Raw genomic sequence first — 9201 nt, 5'->3', positions numbered from 1 at the left:
GATATTCCACATCCTTCCGTAGAAATAGATGATTGAACCATCTATTAAAGAATCATCATCTCTGTTCACAGAAGTATAAGCATTGATTATACTTTCCTCTTTATATTCAAGATAAAGGTACACTTGTGTTTTTCTCTCATATCAATCATTACTTTGTTCATGGACTTCTCCAAAGTAGGTGTAGGTTGAAAATACAGAAGATGGTGCACCTGTGGGAAACGAATGCATGCCTTTCTCTTTTGTCTAAGCTTTTGACTTGGGTTTATTTTTGGAAAGCATATATTTTATTATTCTTAATTCATCTTGCAAATATGTGATGGTTAAATTGATTGTGTTTTAGTTTATCACTATCTGTATCCCCATTCATGTCTCCATGCACCCGCTGGAATGCTGCTATTGTGCTAGTTCAGCGTAAAGATTTGCCCTGAATAGGGAAAAGACAGAATTGCAAGACCGGTTGAAGTCCTATGGATCAAGAAATGTGTCAAGTTTCAGTTCTTTTCTGAAGAAAGGGCTGCCTGCAATTCTTAAACTATCCATGAGGAACTGTCCTATCTGGAGATACAGTGATTCAAGGAGAAATGAAAAAATTGCCCCATTTCCACATTTCCAGTATGCCAAGGATAGCTCACTTGTCCATGGAGAAACTTCAGACTGAATTATCTTTTCACTGAGAAAAAAGAACAGAGGCCACCATATCCCATGCTATTTTCAATCAGGTGTGTTCATTCATAACATGGAATTCTTACTTTATATTACCAATGCCAGTCTCCATTTTCTTATATTAATTCAATTTTGTGCCACAATGTAGAACTAAAATGGGAAAAAGATGCAAACCAAATTTAAAATTTCATTACCATAAATGCAGCCTACTAGCATGGGGGGCAGGGCATTGGAATTTGACTGGGAGGTATAGCTTACACCAATAACAATGGGAGCAGAGCATTACAACTTGTGGAGTACTCAACTCTCTAAAAGTTTCATCATTAACTGTTGGGTGTCCAGGTCTGTTTTCCTTTTCATATGATAGTCAATGTTTGCCTCTTCCTATGACTCGAACTTCTCTTTGCTTCCAAAAGAACTTCCGAATCAGGATTCCATGTCCTCCAGGTCTACAAAACAACACTTCTCTTGAATATGCACTTAACTTCGTTCTGATATAATTTCAGTAGATTCCATCAGATCCTATAGCTCAAAATATGTTTTCAATTTTTTATAATCATTGTATTCAGATTGTACCTGCAGGAAAAAAGGACTGATGTAGACAAAAAAGCCAAGTTCCTGGTCATTGCTGAAGCTTATCAGTATCTGCCTTGGTAGAGTATCCCAAACATGAAATTCTCTTCTGCAAAAGGAGCTATGCTAGATGCAGCATTTTACAAAATTTTGGGGGCACACATGATTGATTACAGTTTTCGAAATCACGTCTTTGAGCAGTTTTGAAATGCCCTATTAAGTTCATGTTAAAACTTGATTCTCTCTAAGATTAGTGTCTGCTTCATGTGACTCTAATTTTCAAATTCAAAAGGATCCAATGCTTAGTTCTGTTTCAACCTTTTGGGTAATTACATCACATTGTACAAGATAACAGGTTTAGAGAGTTCAAGGGATATCCCAAAACTGCACCTCTCTGAAAGCCAAGGACAGATGGCTGGCCTAGGCTTTGATCATCTTTGCTGGAGGAATAAAAGAAGATTCCTGTTTTATCTTAAGTGACATAAAAGATGCAAATTCTTTTATGATAACGTGGCAGTAGCAACAATTTTCTCAATGTTTGCCTCTTCCTATGACTCCAACTTCTCTTTGTGTCCAAAAAAACTCCCAAATTAGGATTCCATGTCCTCCAGGTCTACAAAGCAACACTTCTCTTCAATATGCACTTAAACTTGTTCTTATCTTATTGCTCAAAGGAACCGCCTGTTCTTGTTCCCACCTTCAGAAACAAAGGCACTTATTAGTCAATTGAGCTCTTTTCTGATAGAATTTCACTGTATTCCGTCCAATCCATTACCATAAATCTGTTTTCAATTTTTGATAATGATGGATTTATGTTGTACCTGCAGCTTTTGGCTAATTACATCACATTGTACAAGATAACAGTCTCCCGAAAAATTACAAATCTCTTCAAAGCTATGGATGGATGGCTGGACTAAGCTTCGATCATCTTTCTAGAGGAATAAAAGAAGATTCTTGTTTTCTCTTAATAGACATAAAAGCTGCAAATTTTTTTTATGATAACGAGGCAGTAGCAACAATTTTCTCAACTGATTCTGAAGTCATAGTTATATACAAGGTTTTACACATTCTGGTTTAGTTTCATTTAATTTTGATTAGATTTAGAGGGGAAAGTTACAAACTTTCTATTTGAAATTATGTTTGAACTTCAATAAGATTGGATCATTCTCTTATTTTGAGGCATTTTCCAAGATGTTTTATGGTAAATTATGTCCATCCAATTGGTGAGTTTCCCTCCACCTTCTAGAGAAGTTATAATATTCATAATTACAACCTTAAATTCCCTCCACCTACTTAGTTACTAGTTTATCTTCAAGGAATCCTTAACCAGATTCAGAAACATGTTAAACACAATTCACCACTTATATTATTGACCCCATAACAAGTAGGAACTATCACTTCCATTTATAAGGCTTCTTTTCTTAACCTACCCAAGATCAATTTACTTAGGCTATGTTTGGTTCCCGGAAAATTTGAGGGAAAATGCGAGGGAAAGAAAATACAAAGGAAAAGTAGAAGGAAAGAAAAAGTGAAGGAAAATAAAAAATAAATTAAAAGTTGATAAATTATTTTTTTTGGTTATTTCAAACTCATTTTATTTATTTTAACTCATCAATATAAAGATTAAATAATTTAAAAATACATAAGTTTTTAATTAGTTTTAATTATATTTGATTTTCTTTGATATTTTTCATAGAACAACCAAACATGAGAAAATCATTTTCCTTAGCATTTTTTTTCTTTCCTTTGTACTTTCCGGGAACCAAACATAACCTTAGAAATTTATTCTAAAGATAAGTGAGCTATTATGTGTTAGAACAAAGGATGGTTTTTGTACAATCACTAGGTTTTCTTGTTCAAAAGGTGACGTTTAACACACTCCACACAGTTAGGGTTTCAACAACTAGGGTTTGGTTCAGTGTTCACTCATTCCAAAATTTGCCTCAACCTTGAAATTGCCCTCAAGATATTATTATTATGAAATTTAGAGTCAAAAGACATCAAAGATGATACCCGGTTGTTCAAGATGCATAGTTTTTACATTTTTAGATTAAAAGACAAATGAGGTTTTAAGATCTTAACATAGAATGATTACACAGGGCGGGAGGATTAATCGTTATAAGGTTGTATCATCAATCATCCTACACCAGAATGTGATATGAATTACTGAAAGATCTGATTCTTAATTATTAATACCAATCCATCATTTCTATGTTCATTTGCATATGTGCTTCCATTTTTAATTTTGAAATACCGACATTTGTTTATTCATATGAATGAAAACTTATATACAAGAAGTAGTAATTAATATACAACACAGTTTAAGTCTGACTTCTCAAATCACGTATATCATAGCGGTCAGCCTATAGGGATGATGTTGCAAAATCTCACGTCTCTTCATTTTCTGAACATACGTAACTGTCCAAAAGTAGTGTCCTCACTGGAAGTGTTTTTGACCCCCAACTTTAAATTCCTTGTGATTTCAGAATGCCAAAATACCAAGAGGCCTCCATCAGAGTGGACAGATTTTTCTTCCACATCTCTCAACTATCTTCACGTACATAATTCATTTCCAGAACTCGAAATCCGTAGCCTCCATGGGATTCAAAAGCCTAGTCTCTCTGGAAACTCTTTTGTTGGAGGACTGCCTTAGGCTTAGGTCTGTTGTAACAAAGGGAGGGCTGCCACTCATGCTTGCAGAGCTTCAAATCAAGGATTGTTCTATTCTAAAAGGGCGGTGTCTCAAAAACAGGAAAAGATTGGCTCAAGATTGCCTACATCGCCAATGTCCTAATACATGAAAGTATACAACAATAAGGTAAGCCCCATTCACGAAACTCACTCCTTTATCTTCTTAGATACCAGCTTCAATTCTTCAAGTAAATGTAATTCAAGCTTCAAATTTTCATGTAACTGCAATTTTTTACATTTTTATCATATGTAAAATAGCAATGACGATCATATTTTCCAATTTATCCTACATTAACTTTTTAATCATAGAAGATAGCTACCATCTAATGCCTTGTCATCTGTGCAACAATGTGTATGAGTACAGGTAGATTTCATCTAACCAATATTTTTCTCTAGTTAAATACTTAAAATGAAATTCTTTTGATGTTATTTACCACACTTTGGTAAAGGGATTTGGGTTTCATATTGCAGAGTTCATGTCTTGACTGAAACTGGTGCTGGCACGTAAAAAAATTCACATTTATTGATGATTTTTTTTCCCTTATTTAATATTAGTAGTAATGATCTTTTTACAATCCATCTTCATGACGTGTGATATATACTTTAGGCTTGTCCTCTCACACTTCTCAATTTCATACTCCTTCAGAAAATGTGAAAGCCTTTTAATCATGATCACCTGGAGAAGCTGTCAACAAGTCTGCATGGTATCACATCTCTGGGAGATAAGAGAATGTTGTTGTGCTAAAAGATTGTTTCCTCTCAGGGGACTGATTTATCATCATTGCTCTGCATCAAGGACCAAAATCAACACTTACAAAACTTGAATTTTGCTCATTGTCTTCTGAAATATGGGTGCTTCAAAGAAAAAGGATGGATTGTTCCTGCAATTTTCCACTCATATATTGATTGTTCGCAGAAGTACAAGCATCGATCATACTTCCCTCTTTATATTCAATGCGGTACACATACATGCTTTTATCTTGTATCATACAGAGAATTCTTTGATGTACATGTTGGTTGAAAAAATAGAGAAAGGTGCATATGTAGGAATCCAATGCCTGCTTTTTCTTGTCATAGTTTTTGACAAAGGTTTTATTTATTGGGAAAAGTATGTTAAATTTGTTCTTATTATTCTTAATTCATCTTGCTAATATGTGATGCTTATATTGATTGTGTTCCAGTTCAGAATCAAGATTTGCCATGAATAGGGAAAAGATAGAATTGCAAGACTGCTTAAAGTGCTATGGAACAAGATATGTGCCAAGTTTCAGTCCTTTTGCTTAAGGAAGAGTTGCTTGCAAAGAAACGGTGAGTTCTCTTAGTTTTGCAGAATTTTATTAATCTATGTTTTATTTTAGTTACCATAATTGTTAGTGATTCTTAGTTATTCCAAGCATTAATTCTCAAGAACTTTCCTTTTTATTTAGTAATTACCTACTGCTGCATTTGCAGACTTGGGTATATAAACAAATAGGATCCATCCTTTATTTCATAATCAGAATTAGTGCTCCAATTTAGTCCTTTCCCTCTTTTTTGTTTCGGTTTTTGAGATGATGAAACAATTTTTGGTGTTAACAGCAGCAACACTTGTGGCCATGAAATATTGAACAAATGGGGATGTTCATCTCCTCAAGTCCATCTATTAGGTGAGTTTCCCTCCACCCTTGAGAGAAGTTATAATATTCATAATTACAACCTTAGATTCCGTCATAAATTGTGTAGTCAATTTTCCTACTCAGTTACTAGTTTATCTTCAAGGAATCCTTAACTAGATTCAGAAACATGTTACACACAAATTCACCACTTCTTATGTTATTGGCCCTGTAACAGTTTGGAACTATCACTTCCATTTATAAGGCTTCTTTTCTTAACCTACCCAAGATCAATTTACTTAGAAATTTATTCTAAAGATAAGCAAGCTATAATGTGTTAGAACAAAGGATGGTTTTTGTACAATCACTAGGTTTTCTTGTTCAAAAGGTGAGGTTTAACTCACTCCACAGTTAGGGTTTCAACAACTAGGGTTTGGGTCCAGTGTTCACTCACTTATCCCAAAATTTGCCTCAACCTTGAAATTGCCCTCAAGATATTATTATTATGAAATTTAGAGTCAAAAGACATCAAAGGTGATACCCGGTTGTTCAAGATGCATAGTTTTGACATTTTTAGATTAAAAGACAAATGAGGTTTTAAGATCTTAACATAGAATGATTACATAGGGCGGGAGGATTAATCATTCTAAGGTTGTATGATCAATCATCCTACACCAGAATGTGATATGAATTACTGAAAGATCTGATTCTTAATTATTAATACCGATCCATCATTTCTATGTTCATTTGCATACGTGCTTCCATTGTTAATTTTGAAATACCAACATTTGTATATTCATATGAATGAAAACTTATATACAAGAAGTAGTAATTAATATACAACACAGTTTAAATATGGCTTCTCAGATCAAGTATATCATAGTGGTCAGCCTATACCTCAGACTGTTTCATCTCTCAAGTCATCTCCACGGAAGATGTTGCAAAATCTCACATCTCTTCATTTTCTGAACATATGTAGCTGTCCAGAAGTAGTGCTCACCGGAAGTGTTTTTGACCCCCAACCTTAAATTCCTTGTGATTTCAGAATGCCAGAATACCAAGAGACCTCCATCAGAGTGGACAGATTTTTCTTCCCACATCTCTCAACTATCTTCACATACATGAAATTATACAACAACAAGGTAAGCCCCATTCACAGCACTCCTTTATCTTCTCAGATACCAGCTTCAATTCTTCAAGTAATTGTAATTCAGGCTTTAAATTTTCATATAATTGCAACATTTTTAGATTTTTATTATATGGAAGATGGCAATGATGATCATTTTTTCCAATTCATCCTACATTAACTTTTTAATCATAGAAGATAGCTACCACCTTGTGCCTCGTCATTTATGCAACAGTGTGTATGGGTACAAGTAGATTTCATCTTACCAATTTTTTTCTCTGGTTAAATACTTAAAATGAAATTCATTTGATGTTATTTATCACACTTTTACATTGGTTAAGGGATTTCGGTTTCATACTGCAGAGTTCATGTCTTGACTGAAACTGGTGCTGGCAGGTAAAAAAATTTACATTTATTGATGATTTTTTTTTCCTATTTTAATATTAGTAGTAATGATCTTTTTACAATCCGTCTTCATGATGTGTGATATGTACGTCAGGCTTGTCCTCTCACACTTCTCAATTTCCTACTCCTTCAGCAAATGTGAAAGCCTTTTAATCATCCTCTCCTGGAGAAGCTGTCAACAAGTCTGCATGGTATCACATCTCTGGGAGATAAAAGATTGTTATCTCAGGGGTCTGATTTATCATCGTTGCTCTGCATCAAGGACCAAAATCAACACTTGCAAAACTTGATAATTTGCTCATTCTCTTCCGAAATATGTGTGCTTCCAAGATAAAGGATAGATTGTTCCTGCGTTTTTCCACACTTCTATAGATTGTTTCAATGAGGTACACATGCATGCTTTTCTCTTGTATTATTCATAGAATTCTCCAATGTACATGTTGGTTGAAAAAACAGAGAAAGGTGCATATGTAGGAATCCAATGCCTGCTTTTGTCGTTTGTCATAGTTTTTGAGAAAGGTTTTATTTATTGGGTAAAGTATATTAAATTTGTTCTTATTATTCTTAATTCATCTTGCTAATATGTTATGCTTAAATTGATTGTGTTCCAGTTCAGAATAAAGGTTTGCCATGAATAGGGAAAAGATAGAAATGAATGACCAGTTAAAGTGCTATGGATCAAGAAATGTGTCAAGTTTCAGTCCATTTGCTGAAGCAAGGGTTGCTTGCAACTTCTAAAACTATCCATGAGGAACTATCATATCTGGAAACATAGTGATTCAACAAGAAATGGAAAGATTGGTTGCCTCATTTAGTCATTTCTACATTCCCTGTATGCTGGCCGATAGATGGCTCACTCGTCCATTAAGAAACTTGAGGATGAATTATCTATTCACTAGAAAATAAGAACAGAGGCTACCACATTGTAGGCTATTTTCAATCAGGTATGTTCATTCATACATGTAATTCTTACTTTTTATTTTCAGTACCAATCCCTTTTTTCTTATATTAATTCAATTTTGTTCCTCAAATGCAGGACTACAATGGGCAAAAGATGCAAACCAATAGCATGGGAAGCAGCTCACTTGATTTTTAGTTTGGAATTTGATGGGGAGGTGTAGCTTGCAGCACTTCCATGGTACTCAACTCTGTAATTGACAGTCTTTGAATTGAATGTCATCGTTATAAGCTCTTACAGACTCCTTTCTCATATTAAGTACACCTTCCGGCTGACAGATCACATGTTTCATTGGAAAACCTTTTGGTTATTGTATTGATCCACATGATATGGCACTTCACCAGAAGGGATCTGTTAAAGACACCTAGGCTCAACCCCAAAAGGATTATCTTATATCATGCACATTCAACTATTCCAATTTTGAAACATGGTCTTAACAAAAAAACAAGAAGAAATCCTCGAGGAAACAAGATCCAAAATAGAAAGTAGGGTTGTGGGTCTGAATTTTCCCCATACTTACCTTATCTTGTCCTTAAAAAGAGAAGGTTGGAAAAAATATAAAGGGTTTTTAATCGAGTTTGAAATTTTTTTTAGTACTTGGGACAGGTTGATGGTGGTTCTGGTTTCATCTAATCTCATCCCACCCTATCACAATTATATGTAATATTAAATAAAAAATTATTTTAATTTATCTTTTTTATATTTCAAAATTTTAACATATATAAAATATTATTTTTCATTAAAATAAATTATAGATATTTATAACATTTATTAATTTATAAATTTTATTTATTTTTAATACAATTTAAAATTTTATAATAAAAAAATACAAAAAAAAGGTTAAAAGGCGTGGATATGGAATTTCCTACACATGTTACCTTGTTTCGTTTAAATTTACTTTTTGGACTGGATGAGAATATGTATGAATGGTTAGATCAGAGTCGTTGAAATGTAGAATCAAATATAGATTTCAACAATAATTTCAGTAAATGTGGAATCAAATATAGATTTCAACAATAATTTCAGTAATTTTCAAATTCAAAGATAATGCTACGAAAGAATTACTTATTAGTTAATATTAAAATATTAATATTAAAATATTAATATTAAAATATGTTTGATAGTAATATTAGAAAGTATTTTTAATATTTAATATTTAATATTTAATATTTTTTATTTTTTAAATATTAAAA

This window comes from Vitis riparia, chromosome 13, assembly GCF_004353265.1.
Source record: "Vitis riparia cultivar Riparia Gloire de Montpellier isolate 1030 chromosome 13, EGFV_Vit.rip_1.0, whole genome shotgun sequence".
NCBI classification, from domain to species: domain Eukaryota; kingdom Viridiplantae; phylum Streptophyta; class Magnoliopsida; order Vitales; family Vitaceae; genus Vitis; species Vitis riparia.
This window is presented reverse-complemented; position numbering follows the sequence as displayed.